Raw genomic sequence first — 25,474 nt, 5'->3', positions numbered from 1 at the left:
GGTATGACTATACATTTTTTGGCGTTTAACTTCAGGCCATGGCTCTGGCACCAGCTATCTGTTTCCGTGAGTCCCTTCTGAAGGATATCCATGTCCGATGCACTTTCCACTATGGCGCCCAGTTTGCAGTCGTCTGCAAACTTTGTCAGCCAAAGTCCTCCCATGTTGGCCTGTACTTCTGAGAAGTAGATGCCGAACAATAGGGGGCCAAGGACAGAGCCCTGTGGGACACCACGTGACCGGCTTGGAGTCTGACATAGCGCCAGCAACTCTAACCCTGTGGGTTCTGTCCTTAAGCCAGTTTGCAACCCATCTTGTGACATATGGGTTTACATTTAAGCTGGTAAGTTTTTCTACAATACCCGAGTGGGGTATTGTGTCGAAGGCCTTTGCAAGGTCAAGGTAGGCTGTATGGACTGCCTTTCCCTCATCAATGGCCTTGGTGACTGTTTCTAAGAAGTCGACCAAGTTCAAAAGGCATGATCTGCCCTTGACGAAGCCAAACTGGGTCGGGTCCAATGTCTGCAAGTACCCTATATCTTTGTTTATGAGCTCCATTATGATCCTCTCCATAGCTTTGCAGACTAGACTTGTTAAGCTTATGGGGCGGTAATTACCAGGGTCTGTAGAGGCACCGCCTTTGTGGAGTGGGACCACAGTTGCCATACGCCACTCCTTGGGCACGTATCCTGTGGTAAGGCTGAGATTAAACAGCTGCCTTATGTGCGGGTTTAATTCCTCATTTAGCTCGTGTAGCACACAGCTGGGGACACCATCCGGTCCCATTGATACTGTGTTTTTAGCTTTAGAGAGAGCAGCTTTCACCTGCGCATTTGAGATGTCTGGGAGGCTACACTCTGCTGGGATAGTTATCTCTCCTTTAGGGGGGAAGAGGGGGGTGAAGTTTGCACTGAACCTGTCTGCCAGTATGTTGGCAATGTCTGTGGGTTCAGTGATTTTTGTTTCATTTTGGACTAATTCTGAGCATATCTGGGAGTTTCCACCCAGGTTCCTAACATAGCTGAAAAAGGCCTTATGATTGTCCTTTGAATCCATGGCAATTTTTCTCTCAAAATTGGCCTTAGTTGATTTTATGAGTGCTCATATTTTTTACTGATAATGATCAGGGTGACTTCCCTTTTATGGATTTTGTTCTATCATGTAATAGCTTTCTCCTCTTATTGTAAAGTTTGTTAATGGCTGGGGTCCACCAGACTGGACGTTTGCCCTTTGTGGAAAGAGTCTTGGTTTTATTTGGGATTGCCTGATCCATGCAGTCCTGGAGGTGTTCATAGAAGGCATTTGTAAGGGCTTCCGCAGCTTTGGTTGTGGTTTCCACTGGCTCAGGGGCCTTGAAGGATATCACACCAGTCTTGAGTAGTGTGAAGTTTGCTTTAGAGAAGTTCTTCACTGTGGTCTTCTTTGTTTGGGGTGGGGGCGGGATGTGGATTTCCAGTGAGATTAGTTTATGATCAGATCTCACCAATGAGGGATATACTTCCGGTGTGGAGCATTTTGTCCCCATGTTTGTGATAATGAGATCTAGTATATTTTCTCCTCTCGTGAGAACAGTGACTAGCTGTTCCATGGCATTTGAATTTATGAACTCCAGGAACCATTGGGCTAGAAAGTCAGGGCTTGAGTAATGTTCCCAGTCTATATTCGGGTAGTTGAAGTCACCCAATATGATGGTGTTTGGAGATACATTTATACCCTCCAGTGTCTTCAGGAAGGCTGTGTGGGGTTCCTGAGTTTGAGAGGGTGGCCTGTAGCATGCTACAATTTGTAGAGCAGTTTTGCCTATGGTTAGTTGCACCTGGATGGTTTCCGAAGCTTTGTGCGTTGCCACCAACTTGGAGGTGTGGGTATCCTTTATGAATATGGATACACCCCCTCCTTTTGTGGTGTGGTCCGGGTTTTGGGGCCGGAACGCATGATATGAGGTAAAACCTAATAGTGCTGGGGTGCTCTCAGGAGCCTTGAACCAGGTTTCAGTTACAGCACAGACATCGATGTTCTCCATACTGAGAAGGGTCTCGAGTGCGTGCATTTTGAGATTTAGACTTCTGGCATTGAGCAGCATTACCCTCAGTTTCTTCCCATTTTTGTTTTCTAGGGTGGTAGGTTTAGAATTTGAGCCTTGCCTAAAAAGGCACTATGGGGGTGGCAAGAGCCTTAGCCAATATCCGGAATCCCAGGGGTGACAGGTGCAAGCCGTCCCTTGCGAAGCAGCATGGCTTATCAAGCATGTCATCCCAGGCAGACAGACACTGGATCCCCTTTGAATGACACCAGACATTAAGCCAATTGTTAAAGCTGATCATCTTGTCTCTATATTGTGGCATCATTCTTGGTGAAGGAAGGACACTGCTCAGGGTCAGGGTCATACCTGCCTGGGCTACATAATCAAAGAGCTCCTCTATGTCTCTCTTCATGTAGTCCAGGGAGGTACGTCTCAGGTCGTTCACACCGGCATGGACAATGACTGTGTCATATTTGTACTTGCCGTGGAGTGACCAGAGTGCTTGTGTTATGTGGCGGATTCTAGCACCCGATAGGCAGCTTACTGTGACCCTCTCCTTGTTCAGCCTGGTGAGTGGGACGTCAGTGTGTCTGACTACGGAGTCACCTATGACAAGTATGTTTGGTGTTGTATTTGGCCTTAAGGGCTGTGACTGCTTTTGTGGTTTATGTGTTGCTTGTGGGGTGTCTTGAGGTAGCAGTTGTTTGGGTGTCTGCTTTGGAGGCCTCTGCTGTTTAGGTAAATTTTTACTCAGAGCCTCCGAGTATGTCTTTGTGTGTTTATGTGTTTGATTCAGTGGTGTGGTAGCATTATGCGAGGCTGGTTTTGTGGTGTGTGTAGTTGCCTTCTCCTCCTGTCTGGTCTTGCCAGTCCTGAGTTGAGAGAGCTCAGCCTCCAGTTTGGCTAAATAGCTGCATCTCTCGCAAGTATTTGTGTTATGTGGGAGGAGGAGAGGGTTGTCTGTGTACATGAGGCAGTTATAACATTGCCTCAAGATTCCCAGATTCACCAGCTGGACCGGAGAGGAGATTGACAACTGACCTTTGGACATGCTAGAATAATATTGGGAATTCCTTAATAATTGAAAACAAGGGCCAGTGGGGAGTGAGGGTGTAGTGCTTTTAATTTTAGTGCTGACATATAATTGCTTTAGTGAGCAAGTGCCAGGTAACTTGAGTGCAATGTGTTACAAGTAACTAAATGCAAAAACGACAAACAGTAACTTTCTTTCAAGTGAAACAAGGAACTAGTACAGTAAGCAATGCAGATATCACTAGTGATCCACAGAAGCGCTGAGAAGCCGCGTATTAGGTGGAATTAGCTTCCAGGGAAATAACAAGCAAACAAACAGCAAGCATATAAACAAAGCTAGATTCAGCAGGCCTGGATCTAGTCTATGCTAGAGTAAACAAGGTGTACCAATTTCAGTAAGATACAGTTCAAATATACAGGCACTATAAACCTTTAACCAGAAATTCCCAGCTCAGAAGGGCAGAGTCCAGCCTCTTCTCCCACAAGAGTGCAGACCACAAACCTTCTTAATGTAAAATAACTGGCCTGAAGCCCAAGTGCCTAAACCAGAACTAATACCCTTGGACACTGGGCTCTCAATCAGCAGTTCCCAACTTAGAAGGATGAAAGCTACCTGTCCTGCCACCACAGTGCTTGCCACAAACCTTCCTAATGTAAAACAACTGGTCTGAAGCCCAAGTGCTTAATCCAAAAGACTTAGAATGATAGCTACACTTTAATCAAGTTACAACCAAGCAGTAATAAATACAATTGAATACTTTAGAGAATGTCTGGATTAGTGATCAAGTTACACAAACAAAGCTAGATCCAGCAGGCCCGAATCCAGTCTATGCCACAGCAAACAAGGCGCACCAACTTCGGTAAGAAGCAGTTCAGATATGCATGCACTATAAGCCTTTAACCAGAAATTCCCAGCTCAGAAGGGCAGAGTCCAGCCTCTCCTCCCACAAGAGTGCAGACCATGAACCCTCTTAATGTAAAATAACTGGCCTGAAAGCCCAAGTGCTTAAACCAGAATTAATACACTTTTAGAATAACAGACACTGAGCCCTCAATCAGCAGTTCCCAACCTAGAAGGATGTAAGCTACCTGTTCTGCCACAACAGTGCAGACCACAAACCCTCTCAGTGCAAAACAACTGGTCCGAAGCCCAAGTGTTTAAACCAAAAGGCTTAGAATGAGTTACACCAAGCAGTAATAAATACAACTGAGTATTTTAAGATGATGCAAAAGTAAAATGAAGTAGGTAGAAACACAAGTACAGTAAAAGCAGATATTTTTTTTTTTTTTTATCTGAACAAGTGCTGAGATCAAAGAAACAGATTTGAGTGCTGAAACTAGAAAACTGGCTAGTTATAAGAAAAAAAAAAGCTAGAAGGCTTCCCTCAAACACAGAAGGGCTTGGGGGCTCAGAAGCCTACAAATAGTCTATACCACTTAACAGGAAAGGCAGGAAATAAGCTTAATTTTTTTTGTCTGTTTCCCAGATGCTCTCCTTTGTACACAGTAGGAGTGCCTGAAATCAGAATATGATCTCACTGCACTCAGTTGAGTAAGCAAATGAGATGGGCCCAGAGACAGGCTGAGGGGCGGGCAGTTTTAAGGCCACTAAGATTAACACCAAAACAAAAACAGGGAGGGAGGGTGGGAATAACTGAAGAGCAGAATAACTGCCACTTGAGTTAAATATTCCTTCAACACAGTTTAAATCAAATTAAATACTGTATTTTTTTTTTTTAAAAATGCAGATAAAGGTACTTAAATTCTGTTATACGTCCAGTTGAATATAACCAAGTTCTTAGCTGGCCAAAGCTGAGGTTTTTAAGCAATAAAAATTTCACAATGCACCACTTAAAAAGCAATATTAAATCATACAGCAATATTAACCACTGTGCTGTCCAATTCACACTTCAGCAATACAAACATATTTTAACAACTTTCTTTTGCTCACATATGAACTCAAGACGAATTATCCATTTATGCTTAAAAAAAAAGTCTAAACTCAAATTATAAAAGCTGTTCAACCTGCAAGTAAGACTTACCAATCTAACAACATTGGTTTATGGAAAAAAAAAATAAGAAACCAGCAGTCTGCCTATGCAATGCTAGTGAAGACAAAAGAACAGTTGCAAAAAAATGACAAACTTCTTATATCAGTCTCTATAATAAAGCTCAGTCTTTTTACAGAAAGAGAAAACAATGTGCAGGGTCAGCCTTAGCAATTATAGCGCCCAATCTGGACCATTTTGGTAGGGTCCTCAAGCTGTTCGCTCACAAATCATCAACCCCAGTCACATTCCACCTACTGGCCTTTTGGACTTGGCATATACTCAAGATACCCAATCTGAAATGATCTATTTCTGTACATTAAAAAAATATAAGTCTATTCATTAACTTACATTTTGTCAAAAAATATGTTAAAACAGAACCCGACTACTGCACAGACACAAGCACCTTTGGAAGGTGCTGCAAGCAACAGCAAGCAGACCATGCTACTTTGAAATAAGCTCATTTGAAACAGAAAACCTAGTAAAATCTTCTGACTCGAGTCCAAACTCTTGCCATCTTTGCTCAATGTCCTCAGATGCTAACAAGTGTAGGACAGTGGGGCTGGATTGATGGGTGTGTATGATTATTTTCAAACCTCTACTATACATTCTCATCGCATATTACCAATTTCCTCCATCACTGGCTTCCAATCGCCTCTTCAACATGCTCTGAATTATCAGATCCCTTGCCAAGTTAATTCTCATACCCTTTTACAGTCAGTGCATTTCCACCAAACCACTGTTAAAACTTTATCAGACTGCTGAAGGATAAAAAGAACAATACTAATAATAATAATAAAAAACCCAGCTGTTAAGCAGGTAAGCCCATGGAACATAAGGTCATTTTCAGGGGCAACCAGGAAGTAACATCTGGTTAAGTGACTTGCTTAATGTCACACAGAAGGCAAATGATGGCTGAGAGAATTGAACCCCATACCACAGGACCCTCTGTGCCAACTGCTACAACATATGCCACCAACAAAAACAGTAATAATTTCGAGTCTTTCATTATAAAATGACATTGTCACACAACACCCACAACTTACAACTACTTCTGAAAATTCATTTTTATTTAACTTGCTAAACCTGATATGTGAACTAATATTTGCAGATCATTTCCAGTCATAGCACAGGCCACATTAGCAACAGTAAAGATTACTCAGTAAGCAGCATGCTTGGCTGAAGGGAGGGAAAAAAAATGCCTTATGGAAACATACAGAAGGATGTCAACAGAACATGCAGAATCCACAGAATTTGTTCAGCTTTCTCCAAAACATTTCCCACCTCTCAAACTCATCCCCAGTCTAGTCCAACCATTTTCAGTCGAAGGTTATTGTCCTCACACCCTGCCCCCTTCCATTTTCTCTGTGACAGTGAAACTGTGATATTGCTGCAGTGCCTTTGGGAGTTTGAGTACTTGTGTTACTTTTATCTTCTTTTAGCCAAGAGGAAATTAGAGTCACTAGGGAGGGGCGAGAGGGGCAACAGCCATGTTACAAACTGTTGGGGAGGCACAATCAGCCGATCCCGATCACTTTTTCATGTAATACTGACATTTAAAAGCTGCATTTGAGGTCAAACTTAAGCGCTACTGCGATCCATATGTGGTCTAAACTGTAGCAACTGCTTACTACATTGTAGTAAACGGTTTGGTACAGTTAAAAAAATATATATACTTTTTTTTTTACTTTTAAACTGTAGCAAACAGTTGCTATAGTTTGTACCCTGCCTGCACAGTGTTACAGCGCCCAGGTTTTAATTAAACAAAATGTACTTTTAAAAACTAAAACCTGAGCACTGTAACGCTTGGTGCAGGCAGATTATTAACTATAGCAACTGCAACAGTAATGGGAATAATATGCAAAAATCAGATGGTTAATCCAACCTCTGTATTGGACTGAAAACTGCTAAGCACCAAGCAGCATTCAAGTACTATGAGAGTAGCTAATACTATAAGCCCTTTAAGTGATGTGATACTGCAATCAGTATTAATACTATTACAGTAGCCATTAGTGGAGCACATGACAATAAATGTAACGTATTCCACTAAAGAGACCTGTAGCTACTGAAGAACAACAAAATGCTGGAAAATACCTTATACTTTGACGCAGTATTTCTCAGGCAAAGGTTGTAGGCATACCTCTAAACACAAGAAATCTGGACAAACCCAAAAATAATTGGGATGGTGGAAGACAAACATCTAAAAATAGGGATGGATTTTAAATACTGCTCTTATAAACTTAAAGGGTTGCTAGAATAATAGGTTTTGCATTAGCATTCGTTTTCTAAAATATATGAAGTCTAAAACTCAAATGTCTGTCATTATGTAGTGATTTCAATCCTCAATGACTTTCTGGAAAAAAACATAAGACATTCTGTGAAAATCTAGACAGTTGAGAAGTATGGTAAGGATCACTTACAGCATAACAATCCTGTCATAGCTCAGTGCCGGTGGCCCTGTGAGAGTACAGCCCTACTTGGCTAATGCCTGCCTTGGTAACACGGACACTACAGTCAGTGAACGGTCACATCTCAGCATAAACAGCATCAAAACATCAGTGAGGGTACAAGGCTGACTAAAGTAGTGCAGGCAACAGTGCTGGGCATGCAACGAGCCAGACTGAATAATGTTATTCTCCCAACACTGACTACAATAACCTTCTATTTAAATGGAAAAGGAAACAATGTAGAATATATAATGGATACTTTTAGCATTAAACACGGTTTGGCTGTGAAAGTGAATTCTTTCAAAAACAAGATCCAGACTACATATAAAAGAGGTAAGGACATTCCAGGCTAAACCTGCTGAAAATCTTATCACTCACTCATTTTTTTTTTTTTTTTTTGGCTGTAGCAGGACATCACTTCCAAACTTTTTATGAAACAACTAAATGCAACTATCTACTTAAATTTGATGTTGCTATACAAAGCTGACCACAAAGAAATATCTAGTGGCTACAACCACAGGCTATTTAATAATCATAATTTGCGCTAACCTCCCTTACAAAAATGCAAAGTCCACTAAATGAACAGCAATCTGATTTCAATTACTTGCATATTTTTTTTAACATTTATTAAGTGGGTTAGTGAACCAGCCAGGACCATTTATAGCCTTGACCTTAGCCAAAAATCAAAACACAATATGGTGACGCCTACTATAAATATACACTGAAACCTCTAATACATTAGTTTTTAATGTGCAAAAAAAGTCTCGGGCTATACTACAAAGACATTAGGGCACATTTACATGACTTTCCCTATGAGAACACAAATGAAGCCTGAGCTTTGACGTTATGCACCAGTAAGTAGAGTAATGTACTCACAGGGCTCTCATTACAACATAACCTGCTCCTCACACTGCCACACTTCAGTGGCAAATCCACCATGTGTCATCGACACATACGGGAGTGCTAAATGTTTGCATTCCCAAGAGACCAATGAATGTGTATAAAAGGTTATCACGTCACATCACAGTATGCAAGTAATTCTGACTGATACTAGAGCTAAAAATCTTACATGCTGCATGCTTACAGCTGCCTCTTATGAAGACCTCCAAGGAAGAAAAGACTTAAAAGTTTTTTTTTTTTCACCTCGGGCACCAGACAATTTCCAGGCACTCCCGATTCTTCAGGATACCACTGTGGACCCATCATCATCACAATCATCATCCCTCCTGTCACCTTCACTATGGCTAAACTACCCTACTAGCCAAGAGGAGGTAACCACTGTGGCCAAGTGACATTACAGGGTCTTACCTATTTGAGACCATTTTCTCCTGGCCTGTCTGCAGACAAGACACACTGGCAAGCTTATGCACCCACCCTCCTGTATATGCTAGTCTAAGGGTATAGCCAGGGGTCCAGTCAGAGGTTCAAGTGATTGTGCAAAGAATTAAACAGCAGCATACATTTCTGACCCCCATCAAGTGATAACTCTGTGTTATTCTAAAGAGTCCCCCCTATCCAACAGGGCAAAATAATAAGTAATCAATAGTTGCATATCACCATACTGCACCAGCCCTAAAATGCAGAGAAAGCTAGATGAAGTCCAGTCACCAGAGTGCCTGTCAGAAAAGCCCTTATGCCAATTTGCTATTCAGAGGTGACATACACAAAAGCACACATTAAACTGTACATATAAGGAAACACTGCTGCCTAGGAAACTTAAAACCTGTAAGAAGAAAAAGATTCAAGCCACCCTGCAATAAAATGCCAATATGGAATTGTTTTGGCAATGGGATTAGCAATGCACACATCACTCTGTAATAGAAACACTGACACCTGTTTCAATAAACTATCTGAAAGCAATAAGACCACACTAACCAAAATACCATTACTCTAACTTACTCCACCCAGATAATTCGTGAGGTGAGAGGAAGCTAACTAAAAATGACAAAAAAAAATATTTACTTGTCTGCTTATCTGATAATTATTTACATGACCTGGTCTTTTTCAAACCCTTTTCAGTTACACCCCAGCCACATGGATATGGTAAACACACACACCACATATCTATTACAGTTTTGAGCAGCAAACGAATGAGCACGTATTTGACAGGAAAGCAAAACAAAGAAAACCTACACAGATACATGAAGAATATGCACAGCCTTCCCACATCAAGGCTGCAGCAAATTTAATAAACTTCTAACCCTGGAGCCGAAACATTAACCATTATTCATTTTATTCCACTTAAACTGACCAGGTTAGTATCACTAGGTTTGTGACTTACCTTCAGGGGAGACCCAAGATGGTATTTACACATGTCGGAAAAACAGTCAAGGATACCAGGGAAAGTCTAAAAACTGCATATGTTTATTTATTTTACATTTGTTGACCAGGACAGTCCGACTGGATACATATCCATTTTCAGCGGAGGCCCAGGGAGAAAAGCTCCAAACACAACATACAGAAAAAATAATACAGGAAAAATCATAATATCAATACATGTTGCAGACAGTTTACAGACTCTGTTTAGTCAAGCAAGTTATACATTCGATTATTAAACTTATACAAGTATCCAACAATTATGTCATAGCTTGTATGTAGCATAAAGTACTGTTTGGCACTCAGTTATAAAAAGGAGCTAGTCAGGATTAGAACAAGGACATAACCAGTGTGTCTTAAAATGTTGTTGGAGACTTTTTTTAATTGCGTTAGTGAAGATACTAGAGTAAGGTCGGCAGGAAGGGAGTTCCAAGTTTTGCCGACAGAGTTGACAAACAGGGAGCCCCCGGCTGAGTTATTGGTTATGAATGTCTGAACCAGCAGTCTGTTAGATGAGCGAGGTGGCCTGAGGTTACTGTGTGTTTAAGATAATTTAGTTGAAACTAATACAGATACAATATTATTTGGAAAGCAAAAAGAAAATAATTAAATGAAATTTTTATTTTATATGGAAAAAGAGATGGGACTCGGGAATAATTTTATAAAAATATAAACATCTGCATACGGCAAACACAGTAGGGAAGATGGGATACTGTAGTAAAAAAACAGACACTGTAAAGGGGTGCACATATAACAAAAAAAATATAAATACTTTTATAGGCATAGATGACAATCATCACAATCTCTGCTCCTTTTGATCAGTGTCACTGGATCTTCAACAGCTTTATTAACGGCAACCAACTCAGATGACATCTTCGTTTAATATCACCAACAAAAATACCTCAAGAGTTCAGCAGCCCCAAATGCTGCACAGAAAATCTAAGCACCAGCTGTCAGAATAGAACCCATAACCTTCTAATCTTCTAGGCAACAAAGGTAATTGTTTACACAGCCTGATAAGTGATTGACAAATTACTAGAGTCAGGAATAAAAGCCCAAAAATAAGAAACATTTTTTTTAATTAAATTCCAATATTTAGAGAGTTGACAGACAAAGGAAAGTTACATTAGCATAATTTTCTGAAAAAACAAGATGTAGGCATCTTTAATGTCTGTCATTACTAACCAGAAACAAAACTCAAGGGACATGTGTTTGTTTTTGCAAACCTCACTGGAGTTGCACAACTAACCACACAGCACAGCATTCAACCATCCTAAAATTTACACATACACAGCTGCCATACAGTACAGTAACACAAACTTTTTAAATGAATGTACTTGAACTTAGGCTGGACACTTTCAGTGGCAATCATGTTACTTTTAAAACAGGCTCATTAATGGTCACTAGTTATTTGCAAATATATAGTTGGTTATCAATTGCGGACTAACTGAAAAAATAAAATACCCAGTAACTGGAATGCATCTTACTTATGGCAGCGGAACAATTACTGAATGATCCGAGGTATAACATATGCAGGTAGAAATGCATGAATATAGATGTGTGTACATCATGGAGATATGTCACTTTAGCTTCGGAGCAGTAAGTAAAGTAATTGTGTATTGAAGTTCTGGTTCAGAGTACTTGCTGTGTGTTGCAGAAAGGAATGTCAACTTGTACAAACACACAAAAGAGGCAAGATCAGCTAAGTTGAATGAGGTCCACTTCTAATTTAAGTATGCAACAGAATTTCGTAAGAAAAAAAAAATGTAATGAAAGAAAAAGAGGGAACATTTCTAAGATAAAGAGGACTGCATGTTGTGATTCAACAAATAAATAAATAAAAGCACCCGAGGTTCAAGGACAAGAATGCCAGCCTAAGCCACATTATCTCTGAAAATGTATTACAAAAGATATACATTATAGCCAGTCTTAACGTCACTGCAGTCTACTAAGTAGCATTCCGAGGATTTAACTAAGCACATTATTCGTATTAAAGAAACAAAGCACTAATGCCGATGCTGCAATGTCATGTCTTGCAAAAAGTGAGTAAACAGCCTACCAGCTGCTTTCCACCTCTCGAATATCATGAAAAATCTTAAATCTTACGAGCTAGCTGTATTCAATGGCAGTAAATGGAAAGTCAAATAAGACAGGTAAAACATCAGGTGCCTGACAGCCCTATAGAAAACCTTTACTAATAAGTAAAATCATTTGAGTTGAAGAGGACTGACACCAGCACCCACACTGGTATTTATTTTCTTTGCAGGAGAACACAAGGAAAATAAATGCCATGAAGAATCCATCCCAGACAAAAAACCCTGGACTGAATAAACCATTTATGGCTATAAATGAATTTTTTTCACCAGTGTTTTTCAAAGAACATGCTCCTTTTGCATTTATAAGCATCAAGTCTATATATCATGGAGAAAAATCCAGATGGATGAGTAGAATCAGAAATTTTACTGGTCAGGACAAAAAGTCAAAAAAGCAAGATTGAGCACAGCATCTTCTCTAGAAACTGGCTGCTGCAGGTACTCGACTAAACAAAACAGGAAAATAAATTATCTAAAGTACAAGCAGTGCTACAATGAAAATAAAAGTATTTGAAATACAAATAATCAGACAGACTGAACACAGATCAGACATGCAGCTGCACAAAAGAAAAACAAATGGAAAATGCAATACTCCAAAGAGACAGGGGAATTAAAACGAGAATTAAGAGACAGCCTAATTTTATACACTGTGCTGTTGAGACAATACTGGTATGACACAGTGAAATCAACAGATACTTCAGCACTAACTAAAATGCTTCTTGTGAGGTCCCTATTCTGGGCCAGTAATCAAGGAGCCTGAATCCTCACCCCTGACACTGGAGAGGGACTTTCACTTGGAATAAAAATAGATACACGCAGTATTTCCAGCTGTGTTCTCTGCATCAAGCACAAATTCCTTTAAGAGCATACAGAGAACACACTCAGTCCATGGTCTGGGTTTCACTCTCTCCGTCTCTCACTCCAGGTCCCCAATAAGACTTCTCACTGGCACAGCTGTAGAGTTGAGTCCTCAGCCAAGTGTCCAAGCCAAGTCCTCCACCACTCTCTCTGTGAAACCAGTGCTCTGCGTCACTGCTGCAAGCAGCTGAAACACACAGTCTTGGGAGATTTGATTTACACACACACACACACACACACACACACACAAAAGGCTGGCACATATTTTCTAGCTATCCCCCCTTCTGCCCAGACTATAAGGTACTTAACACTGTCACCAGTCACTCCAAAGCTAGCTACTCTAAGGCTCTTACAAAGAGTGCCCAATTATACTTAGTGAAATTAATATTAATACCAATAACAATGTTTGACCAATGCAGTAAGACTTTCAAGAGTGGTCACAAAGTCACCAAATAAAAGTACTCTCAAAGGTTAAAATATTCTCTAAAGGACCAGCCACAATGAAAAGTTTAAATATAGTTAATAATAAATAACAAAAGAACATGAAAATATGGAATATCTATTTACGATAAACACCAGAGTTTCAATCACAGGAAATATTAAAACAACACAGAAAAACAGATTCACACAGACACAGAAAAATCTCATTATATTTTCCTGACTGATCTAAAGAATTACTATTCCCTGATCACTTACTGTAGCAAAGCATGATGAAGTAGGTGAATTATCCTTCTATGTCGGGTTTCAAAAGCAAACTGATCTGAGATTTCAGCCTCATCTAATGTTAAAACATAATTTTGCCCTGGATTACTCAATTACATCACATACATCTGGTAATCTGACTTCTGGTTCCCATACTACCCCCTTTCCTAGCAAATTACCCAGAATATTGCACATTTGTTTCAATAATACACACACGGAGAGGTTTGGAAGATCTGTTGCAGCTTCTGGAAGTCGTGAAACAATTTCAAACTTCAACCCTTCCAGAATAGCAATTAGTTCACTGCTAAAGACAATACTGAAGGGTTCCTAGTACTTGTTTCCCCAGACATTTTGTCTCTGAAGTTAGCTAGAGTATAGCTTAACCTCTTTTCTTCCAGTATCCTTTGTTACAGTGTGCAGTGGTGTGCAGTGGTTCCTCACAGCAACATTGTCTTCGTTCGATTCTTTTCTTCGGGATGTGCCTTCTGTGGGTGTGTTGTGTCTCCCCTGTGTCTGCGTGGTTTCCCTCCGGGTACTCCGGTTCCTCCCCATTCAAAGACATGCATCTGGAGCATTTCTCCCCGGGCCTCCACTGAAAACAGGCTCTGTGGAACCTAGTCGGACTTTCCCGGTCAACAAATGATAAATAAATAAATAAATAAATACAATATGAATGTATATAGTTATAGCACAGTCTGACATACAAGTGTACTTATTTTTCTGTCCAGTAGGGCAATGTGTTAGTATTTTTTTTTTTAACAAGCAGCTTTACAAATACATTTTTTAAACACAAGCATCTGTACAAATCGGTTTGATATATAAATGTATGTAATTCTTTACAAAATTCCAGCTAGCTGGGCTGGCATATGTTACACATCCTCTGCCCTACTTCACATGGCATAGCTGGCAATACCTCATATTGCCACACATCATCACACATCATCTGATATCTTTCACCAATCTTACTAACATTTTTTACAGGCTGCTGTTTGAAATAAATCACTTTCATACTTCAAATGGTGTCTATAATTGTCAAGGCAATGCACATGTCAAACACACTGGAATATATTACTATGGGCAGAATTTTTTTGTTTTATTTTGAACACTGTCACAAATCAGATGCAAACCTAGTCACTAGTTTGTGTATGTCAGGAGACAGGTGTGAGAAAAGCAAAACACTTCCTATTAAAAAAATAATCATTACAAGTTTTATCCTTTGATACATGACAATCTGTGTATGTAACTTCACAACCCACTTTCAGAGGTGCTTATTGTAGGGTTTCAGTCTTTCTACAAAAGAACTGCAACCAATCTCAACAACTGTTAAGTGGCATTTCATACAGAAATGAATACACAACACGTTATGGTCTTTTGAAATTATTTTATTATTACAAATCCGCGGAGTAAACACTGTAGCTTTTATCCATTAACATCTGGCAACCTGATCGTGTTCATTAGATTTGGATCACAGCAAACTTGAACATGTTGCTTTATGCACAATGCTGGCAGCTGCTCAATTATACTGCAATGAAAAGCACAATAAAACTGCTTTGAAAATATAGCAATGCTGAACAGTTATTAAGAACTGTCAAAGGGTAACTATGGTATGGCCTAATGAGCATACATACCAAAAGCAGGCTTTGTGTGTTCTTGGAAGTACAAGTATAATTTCCTAAGAGTTTTAATAAGAACTGTCAAATGATGACTTGGATATGGCATACTAACACAGGCATTTACAAGCACTTCATGCTGCCAGCTCTGTCAAACTACAGTATACTCAGTTCTTTCAGAGATGGGCATTTACCTGACTTTTGCTAAGGGTGTAAAATGCACTGCATGTCAAGAATACAAGACAAATTTCTGATCTTCCTAGATCAGAATATTAATTCATTATAAAGCACCCACTGTATCATATTCTGAGGCGGTCCTGGCAATCAAATTGTGCAAGCAACAGAACCAGTCCTTGAAAGGATGATATTCCATCCCAGGATGCACACAAACACTTGCTGACTTACCTTACTTAAACCTATGGGTTACTGGTTGGAAACTGAAGCACCCAATGAAACCCCACAAATACAGGGATAACATGTAGACTCTGCAAAAGAACAATCCCAGCTAGGGACAGATCCAAGAGTTGTTAGGACTTAAACATAGGGTCTTAAGTAAACAAAATCGTGTTTTCTCCCTTTGAAGACTACTGAAAACAACAGAAGGTCCTAGCCTATGTTACAACAATTTAAATAGTAGCTTTTAGTTTATTTTATTCTTTTCCAAAATAACAGATGTTTGACCACAATGAGCCTATCATTTAAATACGTGGAACTGTTTGTTCTTAATGTTAAGACTGCTAGTTAAACCTTTTTTTTTAATTTACGTATTTCCTGTAGTTAAAATTACTGCTTTCAGGAGCAAGGACTAGAAGCAAGTTATATGCTCAATATGCCGTTCTTAGAACATGCTCTGCTACACAGGATTCCAAGATCAATGCAAAAAAAAAACTATCTTCTCCCAAAAAGACCCCCATCTCTCTCTCTCACACACACTAGGAAGCAACCGTAACAGCTAAAAGCGTAGCTACCCAAAAGTCTATTTTACCTGATGCAAAATAAATAAAAAATAGAATACTTACTTCCTACATAACAAACCAACTCAAGCCCCCATTGCTCGAGAAAACACTGCCGCTATAGAATGTCAAAACAGCGAAGTGAAGGGTTCGTAATGGTGAATGGTGATAAGCGATTTCGGTTCCAAAAAATGCCTACAAACACATTTTCCACGTATGGCTTGCATTATTTTACCAGGAAATCAAGCCCACGATAACCTGTAGGGACCCCAACAACATTTTTCTTTTTACACCAGCTCGAGTCAAATCCACTTACTGCGCCTGCCCAGTTCACTTGCATTATGCAAGTTACATGTTTCACATTACATTAATTACTAATTACTACAAAAACCAGAAATCAACTTTATCAGTGCCTTATAAGCTAGCACCTATGGTATATTGCCTCTTAACAATGAGGAAAAACAAAACATTCTAGTTACAGCCAGACTTGCATTTGCTAGTCGTTATAAAACCCAAATAAAAAATAACAGGAAACGACAGAAAAAATAAGCTGACTCTGACTGAAGGTAGGGCTCTGATGTGTCTAAAGCGCTTTTGTAGGCCAGGAAAGCTTCATCTGCTGAAGCACGGATACCGTGGCATGTGCCTCACAGTGTACTGTGCTGCGTTTTATATAAATCCATTTATTTAACAGACTGCTGAATGAACACTGTGAAGGAAGCGCTGATCAAGCGTATGATAAGCACTTAACCTTCACTGCTAATAGTTTGTTTGTTTCTTTCGGCTTTTCCCGGTTAGGGGTCGCCACAGCGGAACTCCGGTCCACTAATGATTGGCAGTTGAATTTTACGTACCGGCTTGCCAGGCCTGACGCACAACCTTCAACGAAGATACGCCCATTCACGCATTTCTCCACGCAGTAGACGCTCCAGCTCAGAATCGAACAGTGTGTGTGTGATATATATATATATATATATATATATATATGTGTGTGTATATTTATATATATATATATATATATATATATATATATATAAACTAAATTTAATAATGTATACTAGCTGTACATTTTATATTGTATATGCATTATACTTAAATTATGAAACATATTATTCGTAAAGACTTAACTTTTTGAAAATATTCTTAATTTTGACTGGAGTGCAGCGACCCCCCTCCCCCCCAATACAAGTGTTTATTTTTGTCTAATACACTATACCCTAACGTCAGATATATTTGCCGGTGTGTTTAGGAGTTATTTTAAACACGCTTGTTGATCTAGTATTCTAAGCCTTATTTAAATAATAAATACTTTATCTGTCTCTAATCTCGCCTTTATAGTCACACTGTGTTTCCCTTGAAAACTATTAAAAAGGCCTTTATTTCCTGCAATAAGCATTATATTTATTTAAATTCTAAAGCGGGAGCGCCTTCTGTGCGGAGTCTGCATGTCCTCCCCGTGGTCAAGTGGCGTTCGAAAGACATGCGTAGAATGGGCGTGCCTTCGTAGAAGGTGGGGCGTCGATCTGGCACCTCGGCACCCGTAAAAAATCTACTGCCAATCATTAGCGGACCCGAGTTCCGCTGTGGCGACCCCTAACCGGGAAAAGCCTAAAGAAGAACAAAATTCTAAAAGCCACTGTACACTTATTCAAAAACATACCTTTCAACTATCCATATTTTTATACAATGTCTAGATTTTTTTACTTATATTTTCAGTCTATTTTCTATAAAATTGTGTTTATTCTGGCAAATCATTGACAACTCATGGAAGCTTAAAGTAATAAACTAATGGCAGACATTTGAGTTTCAGACTTGATACCCTTCAGAAAATTCATGTTATTATTCTTTCAACTTCCTAACTTTGTAAGCGCAATATTTGAAAATGCCCCAATTTTTTTGGCCTCTGTTCCCCAACTATTTATGCTCAGATGTCTTGCTCTAAGAGGCTGAGGGTATGCACATGCGAGACAGCCATCCTTAAACTGAATGGCACTACAGTTCTATTGAATTAATGTCATCTGTTTAGCAGAACCACTTAATTGAATACTGTACTTCAGTATCTTGATCTCCATCTGATAAATTACATATATACATTTACGGAGGTACTTACTGACAGCTGGCGAAAGATTCCATCGTCGTACTAAGTGATTTGCATAACTGCGAGCTAAGTAATGTTCTGCACGAACTCAGCTGGCAATTCAAACACATTAGGCCTGAAAAAAAAATTGTGGCATAATAGTAGTTGGCTTGCCAACAACTCTGTTATTAAAGTCCTACCGCCTGGCACCCCAAACCCTTCGTTCCCGTCTATGGAAGCATGGATTTAAGGGGGAGGTGCCAGTCTTCAAAAGGAATTAACAAAATGTTCAATTTTCGAGAGTAAGGCTGTTACTTCACATACTTCTCAATAATCCGTATTGTCGCGTCATATTTTTGTTACTCATACCGCTCAGCGTCTTAGCACAAGAAATCTGGACAAAGGCAAAAAAAAAAATGGGAGAAGGGGGGGGGGTCAAAGAATCCAAAACAGGGACAAATTTTAAACATTGTTTTTATCAACTTATAAAGTTGCCTCAATAAAAAGTTTCGCAGTGCCACGGATTTACTGAATTATGCATGCCAATATTTATTGAGTTCAATCCTCGATTTTCTAGAAAACCACAAACGTTATGAGGGACAGATAAAAAAAAAAATATATATATATATATATATATATATATATATATATATATATATATATATATATATATATACAAGGCAAAAATCTGGACATTCTGCGAAAATGTGGACAGTTGGGAGCTATGGTGCCTCATTTTTAGCAAATCATCGCGGCCTCAAATCATCAAATAATGACAGCCACCTGCATTTCAGACTTCATATCCTTCAGAAAATGCATACTAATGCAAAACATGTCATTCTAGCAACTTTCTAAGTTTGTACGAAGCATTATTTAAAAATATGCCCACATTTTGGGGGCTTTATCTCCACATTACTTTTATCTTTGTCATTATCGTGTGTCTTCAATCCTCACTGGTGTGCCAGAAAACCACAAATTGTTTGTGGAACTGGCTAACCATATGAGGCAAAAATCTGTACACTTGACACTCTATGATAAAAGTATGTATGTTAAGCAGCTGCTGGAAGCGAATTCTTCAACAGACGCAGCTTGGTGTGGGATGCGGTAGGAAATTATAACTATACGCCCATGTCAACTAAGTACAGTTGTAAACTGGTTTGTTAGTAGCACAGTTGTAAACTGGTTTGTTAGTCTCCATAAGTCTTTCTAGAGAAACGTTACAGTATAATCAACATATATACCATACAGCTTTTATAAGCAAACTAAACATTTCGTCAGGTTAGCCTACTTTCAGTTTGTCCAGGTCACATCTGATGGACCTGTGTTGGGCAGGAAACTGTCGCTGATTGGGCCTCATTTTGTTCCGTCCATGATTTTTTTTCTTTTTCTGGTAAATCACGGAGGAGTATAGTCAACTAGTAATGCTAGTCATTAGTGTTTCATATTTTATTAAGAAAGTGCACGTTAATAAAACACCCGTTGTTCTGCTAAAAGTGTCAATGAATCAGTGTAATTTTTTTGTGACATTTGATCCAATTATTGTTGTCTTTGTCCAGAACTCTTGAGCAATGAAGTTGAGAGGAATGTAAGGTTTCATCAGTCAACTGGTTTGCTAGTCATCTGTAAATACGGTGTACAGATGTAACTCGCCTGAGCCTGTATTCTCTGACGAAACATACTCAGGTGAATCGCACCTGCCTGTCACAAGCCAATAAAGTTAGCGGCAGCCGAGTCACGCCTTCCCCGCCCTATTGCTACAAGCCATTCTCACCCACCTTGACTAAATTGTATTCATTCAAAAAAAAAAATACTTTCTCCTGATCACATCTAAAGCATCTGGTTTATTACAAAATAAGATAATCTAAAGGATAAATATAAGTTTGTTGTAATAAAACATGACTAACTGTTCATTTTATTAGGGTTATATCATCTATTCATGCAAACCTAAAAACTAGCGTACAACCATTTGTCCTGTTCGACTCCCTCTCCACCCCCACCCCCATAAAAAGAAAAAAAAAATAGTTGGTTTCAACAGTTCCAGAACGTTAAGTAATGAATACATGTGATATTATTCTTTCTTAACTATCACAATCGTCAAATTATTAGTCAATATTGATTATTTTTCTATTTTCTTATTTCACACTTTTCTTGCCTTCCATTTTGCTTTACAAATTTTAATATCCATTTAAATTTCCATCTATTTTCTTCAAATGTTTTCCTAACTTACATTACAGTCTGAAAGTGGATTAGACAGTATTAAGCCTACTCTATTTTTAGATAATGTTAAAAGTGTTGTCATTCCACTAAGGATGTTTGTTTCACAGTAGAAAATATAATTCCCTAATAATTGAAGGACAAAATTTCTCTTTATAGAATATTTCATTAACAATAGGTAGTCACCCAGTGAAAATATTCACTGCATTAGTTTCTTGAAATGTTCACTGTTTTTTTTTTTTAATTTTAGCTTTACTTAAAATGGAGGAGAAATGATCCTACAAACCCTTTGCTCACTATCTTGTTCATCCAGATTTCCTGAATTCTTTACATTTTCTGGATGAGAAATGATCCTACAAACCCTTTGCTCACTGTCTTGTTCATCCAGATTTCCTGAATTCTTTACATTTTCTCTACAAAGCATAACCTGTACACCTGAAAAAGATGTACAGTGTAAACACCAACTGTTAAGATTAACACATTTTTAAATGTATTTTGCAATTTGAAGTATGAAGATTCCCTAGTCTTCTTCACAATGTTAATAAACAACTCTAGTGGATATAATGTGTAAAAATATTCCAAAACAAACAAAAGATAAAAATAACACAATTGGTCTAGTGCCATTCTGTAATTAATTTCCTTAATTTGTATAACTATTGTGTTGTGTAACAGTCTAGTTGTGAGAAAGCAAATAAACACTTTACTGATTCTGCAGCTTTCTTGGGAAACCTTTCAATTCCAATTACAGCAAACAAAACATTAAATAGGTGCTGATATTGAACCTACCAAACATTTTCCTAATCTAGCTTCTGTAAGATGTGATGCAATTTAAAATGACACAAGTACATCTCCCTTTCAAAAAAAAAATACTTGATATTAAAAGTAACACAGGAAAATAGAGGGAATAAACAACAAACTAAAATTTTGGTTAAGTATCCTACAACCCGATCAAGTCAAATTTGCAGTAGAATTTGAAGGCTTATGTGATATTAAAATCAGTGTAATGTCTAATTTATAAAAGAAGCATTCATTTAAATGATAATTAAACATAAAAGCATAAAAAAGTGTGTCATAGAATGTAGCAGACAAATGTCTGACTGGAGACAGAATACAGTTCACGGCAACTAGCCATAGAGTCATTCAGGAGTTGATATTCACTTGATAACACTTAACAGCAAACACACACAGGTCATCACCATCAGGAACTCAACTATTTGAAAGTGTTTCTATAACCTCAAAATATCTAGTTGTATAAAATAATTACATTGTCTACAATACAATTTGCAAATGCACTAGTTTCACCATAACTAAATAACACATTTGATCCACTGCATCACCAAAGTTGTAAATATAACTAAATATAGAGTGACATTACTTAAGAATTTATTCTTCTCTGCTGCCCTTATATCTAGGTATTTAGGTGAGCTTTTTGTAAAGTCTTTTAGCAATAAAGACCAGTTAAGAGATAAAGAACTGGATATAGGCTAGCTAAAGTATTTAAGGAGACCATCCCCATTTAAAATGTATAATGTGACAAAATCGTTAAATCTACATTTCACAGATCGCCATGAATAATAAAAGTGCCTCCACCTACAGTAAACACAGGGTCTGACAGTCATCAATACTATTCTGTAGACAAATATTCTCTGCCAATTGCTTTTATTAACATCATCACTCAGTTGTGCTTGTTGTGCCTTCATTTTGTATATGTTTTACTCCATCTCTAAAATTGCTCCAAAATTAATATCAAGGGGAGAAGAATCCTAATTTAATCTGCTGGACAGTTAATTATTTAAAATGTAGTGTCTACCTTCCAATATAGTAGTGACATGTAAAAGTAAAAAAGGGGTTTCCTTCTAGCCGAAATTGCCACTCTTTTCAGTGGATGAGTTTCCAGATAAATGTAGTTAACTAACCCAGCCTTTAGAAAGTACTTTTGTTACCTCAAGCATATGAACTTCCCAAAAATAAATAAATAACTTATTACACCATTTAGCATAAGCAAAGGCAGCTCAAAATCCATATTCCTTTCCACTTAGAATCAGTTTCCCTAATATAACATAATCAATCCATAAACAAATATACATGTATTTCAGCCCAACCTCAAAGAAAGAGTCTAAAGTCTTCATGGTACATCAATTTTGGTTCCCTAGTATATCCCCCCCTTGAACTAAAATTTCCCTCATTAATATCAACACATATCATAGCTGTACTTTAACTCCACATTACAACTGTTTCTATGGGAACTATAAAAAGAAACAAACAACACATTTAATACATTAATGCTGTTAATGTTGTTTTTAATATTAAAATATCATCATCATTATAAAAACATTGTAAGTGTAATAGTAGGAAATGATTAGTCCCGTAGAAAACCATAAATAACTATTTCTAAATAAACAGAAAATATTGAAGGAACAGGTATGTGTATCAAAGACTACCCCTTGTCTGGAGCAGGCTTCCCACCTTGTGATGTAAAACTCATCCCCAACCCTATTCAAATTTAACTTGGATCAGTGGATGGGAAATAGCAAATTTACCCCTGGTATGGCACTTATGTCACAGAGGCAGCCCATGGATGCTTGATATGTACAAGCCCATATCATAACTCTAAAATTTCTTGGGGTACTGATACACTTCAGCAACATTTTGGTAAATTTGGGGTAAGCTTGGCTTAAAATGGCTCTTGGACGGATAGCTTAGTAACCACCTATGAACCTAAAATAAGGATCACTCATTTGGAATATATTCAGTCATTTTTCAATAAAATAGTATTCATTTTTTTAATAAAATGTTATCTTTAATTCAGAGATATACCAGCCTTGTACAAACAGAAAGAAAAAGAAGGTATGTCAAACAAAGTAGTTAAAAAAAAAATAGAATAAAAACAAATTATGTATACCATCAATGAATTTACCAGATTTTTACCATTCAGTTTGCATAAAATCTTAAGTTATCTATTATAAACATCAGCATTATTTATATATTAATTAGACAACTAATAATTCAGTTATATCAATAATGTAATACTAATGATAAGTGTGATAACCTTTAATCAATGATGAATCAGTTACAACATTAAACATTTTGATACGACTACTAAAGAACCATATCTTTTAGTCAATGGTGAGGTGGATACAACACTAATTAATTTAAAGAACTACTCAAGAACCACAATTCTTAAATTTTCCCTCCCATCTAGACTAAAGAAGGCATCTGCCTAGGTTTGTTTACTCAGTTAACCAATCAACATTTACATTTATATCTATATTTAAGCGTATAAACAGTAACTACTGACATGATCAGAAATGAGCTAGTAATTTCAAAATTAAGTAATTAACTACATATTCAGCTCTTTATCCTATACTACTGATCGACAACTCAGTTACAAATATCAAAGAGCCATTTAGTGGTAATAAACATTAAACGCAGGATCATGTCAACATTTCTATCATGTATACAAAAAAAGTACCTGCATACCTTCCTCCGCCATCTTGTTTCGCTATTTTCCATCTTGTTTCGCTATTTTCCATCTTGTTTTGCTATTTTCCATTTTCCCATTCCATCCATTATAAAATTAGTAATGTTTGATTTAGCTTGGGTAAGTGATTTCATCACAGGTTTAAATTTGCTGTAACAAACCAGCAAGTATGGACACAGCCTCGCACTTTAGAACTCTACACCAACTTCTGTAACATAGCCCTGCCTTTTAATAAGTGTAGCTCCCCAGCCCCAGAGAGTGCATGTTTCTGGACAGTATACATTTTCACTACGAAAAAGAAAAGTAATAAAAAAATTTAAAAAAAATGCTAAAATGACAGGCTTCAGAAAATCCTGAACATAAACTATACTTGTATGATGCTTTTCTCATTAATCTAAATTCTAGCACACACCATTTCACAAAATAAATACTTTTGAAAAGTATGGTGTAAGCTTGACGCAAGTGAAGAAAGAACACATGGTATGAAGAAAGTAAAATCTGTGGGAGAAGAATTAAAAAGTGAACATAAAGTCAAGTTTGTAAGGAAAGAATTAAACTAAGATGTTCCTACTTCTTACCCATGCTTTGAGTTCCAAAATGACCTGCTGTACAGCGTAAAACTTCAGTAAAAGACCACAGCAGGGTTCTAACAGACATTCATGTTTTGACCAAAGCACAGAAAAAGCAGACAGCTTGTGTAGCCCAGGAAATGTATCCTTCAAACCAGCAAGTCAGAATCAGAATGACAGACTGGAGGATCAGAAGATGGAGGAATCCAGAATAAGTAGTAGCCCTATATTATGACCAAACCTGGGAATTCTACCTGACGTAAATGGCAAGAGATGTAGTGCAGAAAAACACTGGCATCCATAGAGTACCTATGATAAAATAAGACATTTAACAAAAGCAGGCTTTGAAGACGGGGACAGAAATGTGTGTTAGTGTGTGTTCACATCAGTAATGCAGAGCAGCACGTTGGGTCAAACAAGAAAATGCCAAGGCTAAATGTTATGATGTCTGTACCAAACCTAAAGTTGTTGAAGGACACCTAGAATCTTGCATTGTAAAGAGCTCCCGTACTGTAACTTGAGATGAAATTGCTTGAGCATTGGTAGAGTCAAAGAAAAAAGACAAACTGCATAATGTTATTTTCTATAGGAAATCACAGCCAGTGTGGTTTCCAAGAGTGCGCTGGTAATGACCCCTTTGTTTTGGGAGATGTCACACTTCAAGATGGTTCAGCTGTTCAGTTGGTATATGTATGTTGGGGGAGGGGGCAGTTTGCTTAAAGATGATGTTTTTGCACCTTCTGCATTTTGGGCATTTGTCCTTTTTTTGTCTTTTCAGCTTATAGGCATTCAGGAAGTCAGTGTTTCATAGTAAAACTACTGTAAAGTATGCAAGTAAATGCCAAAATGACAGCTGATGAGTGTTATAAAAAGTCACTTTAATGGGCAAAATAAAAGAGTTTCACTTACAACAGAATGCCTTATTGAACAGTACAACACAGTCAAATTACTGACAAAGGTAGACAGTGTGAATAAAGCAGAACTTGTAAGCAGAGCACTTTAGTCAAAACAGGTGGCAATACTAGAAAGACTCTTCGGAAACTCTGCACAG

The 25,474-nt window shown here is 38.0% G+C and overlaps 1 protein-coding gene across 3 annotated transcripts in view; it reads right to left on the bottom strand.

The window, feature by feature from the left end:
- The window catches only part of SLC23A2 (solute carrier family 23 member 2), a 1,130,684-nt gene that overhangs the window by 786,404 nt on the left and 318,806 nt on the right, over positions 1-25,474 (bottom strand). Inside the window, exon 1 of one of the 3 annotated variants that reach the window (XM_044083097.1) lies at positions 16,149-16,864. The exons of the other annotated variants lie outside the window; for them this stretch is intronic. The gene's annotated coding sequence lies outside the window, so the exon portion shown is untranslated. Of the gene's footprint in view, positions 1-16,148; positions 16,865-25,474 lie in introns of those variants that run through there. 3 annotated transcript variants of the gene reach the window in all.

This window comes from Protopterus annectens, chromosome 9.part0, assembly GCF_019279795.1.
Source record: "Protopterus annectens isolate FY-2018-M chromosome 9.part0, PAN1.0, whole genome shotgun sequence".
Taxonomy (NCBI): Eukaryota; Metazoa; Chordata; order Ceratodontiformes; family Protopteridae; genus Protopterus; species Protopterus annectens.
This window is presented reverse-complemented; position numbering and strand designations above follow the sequence as displayed.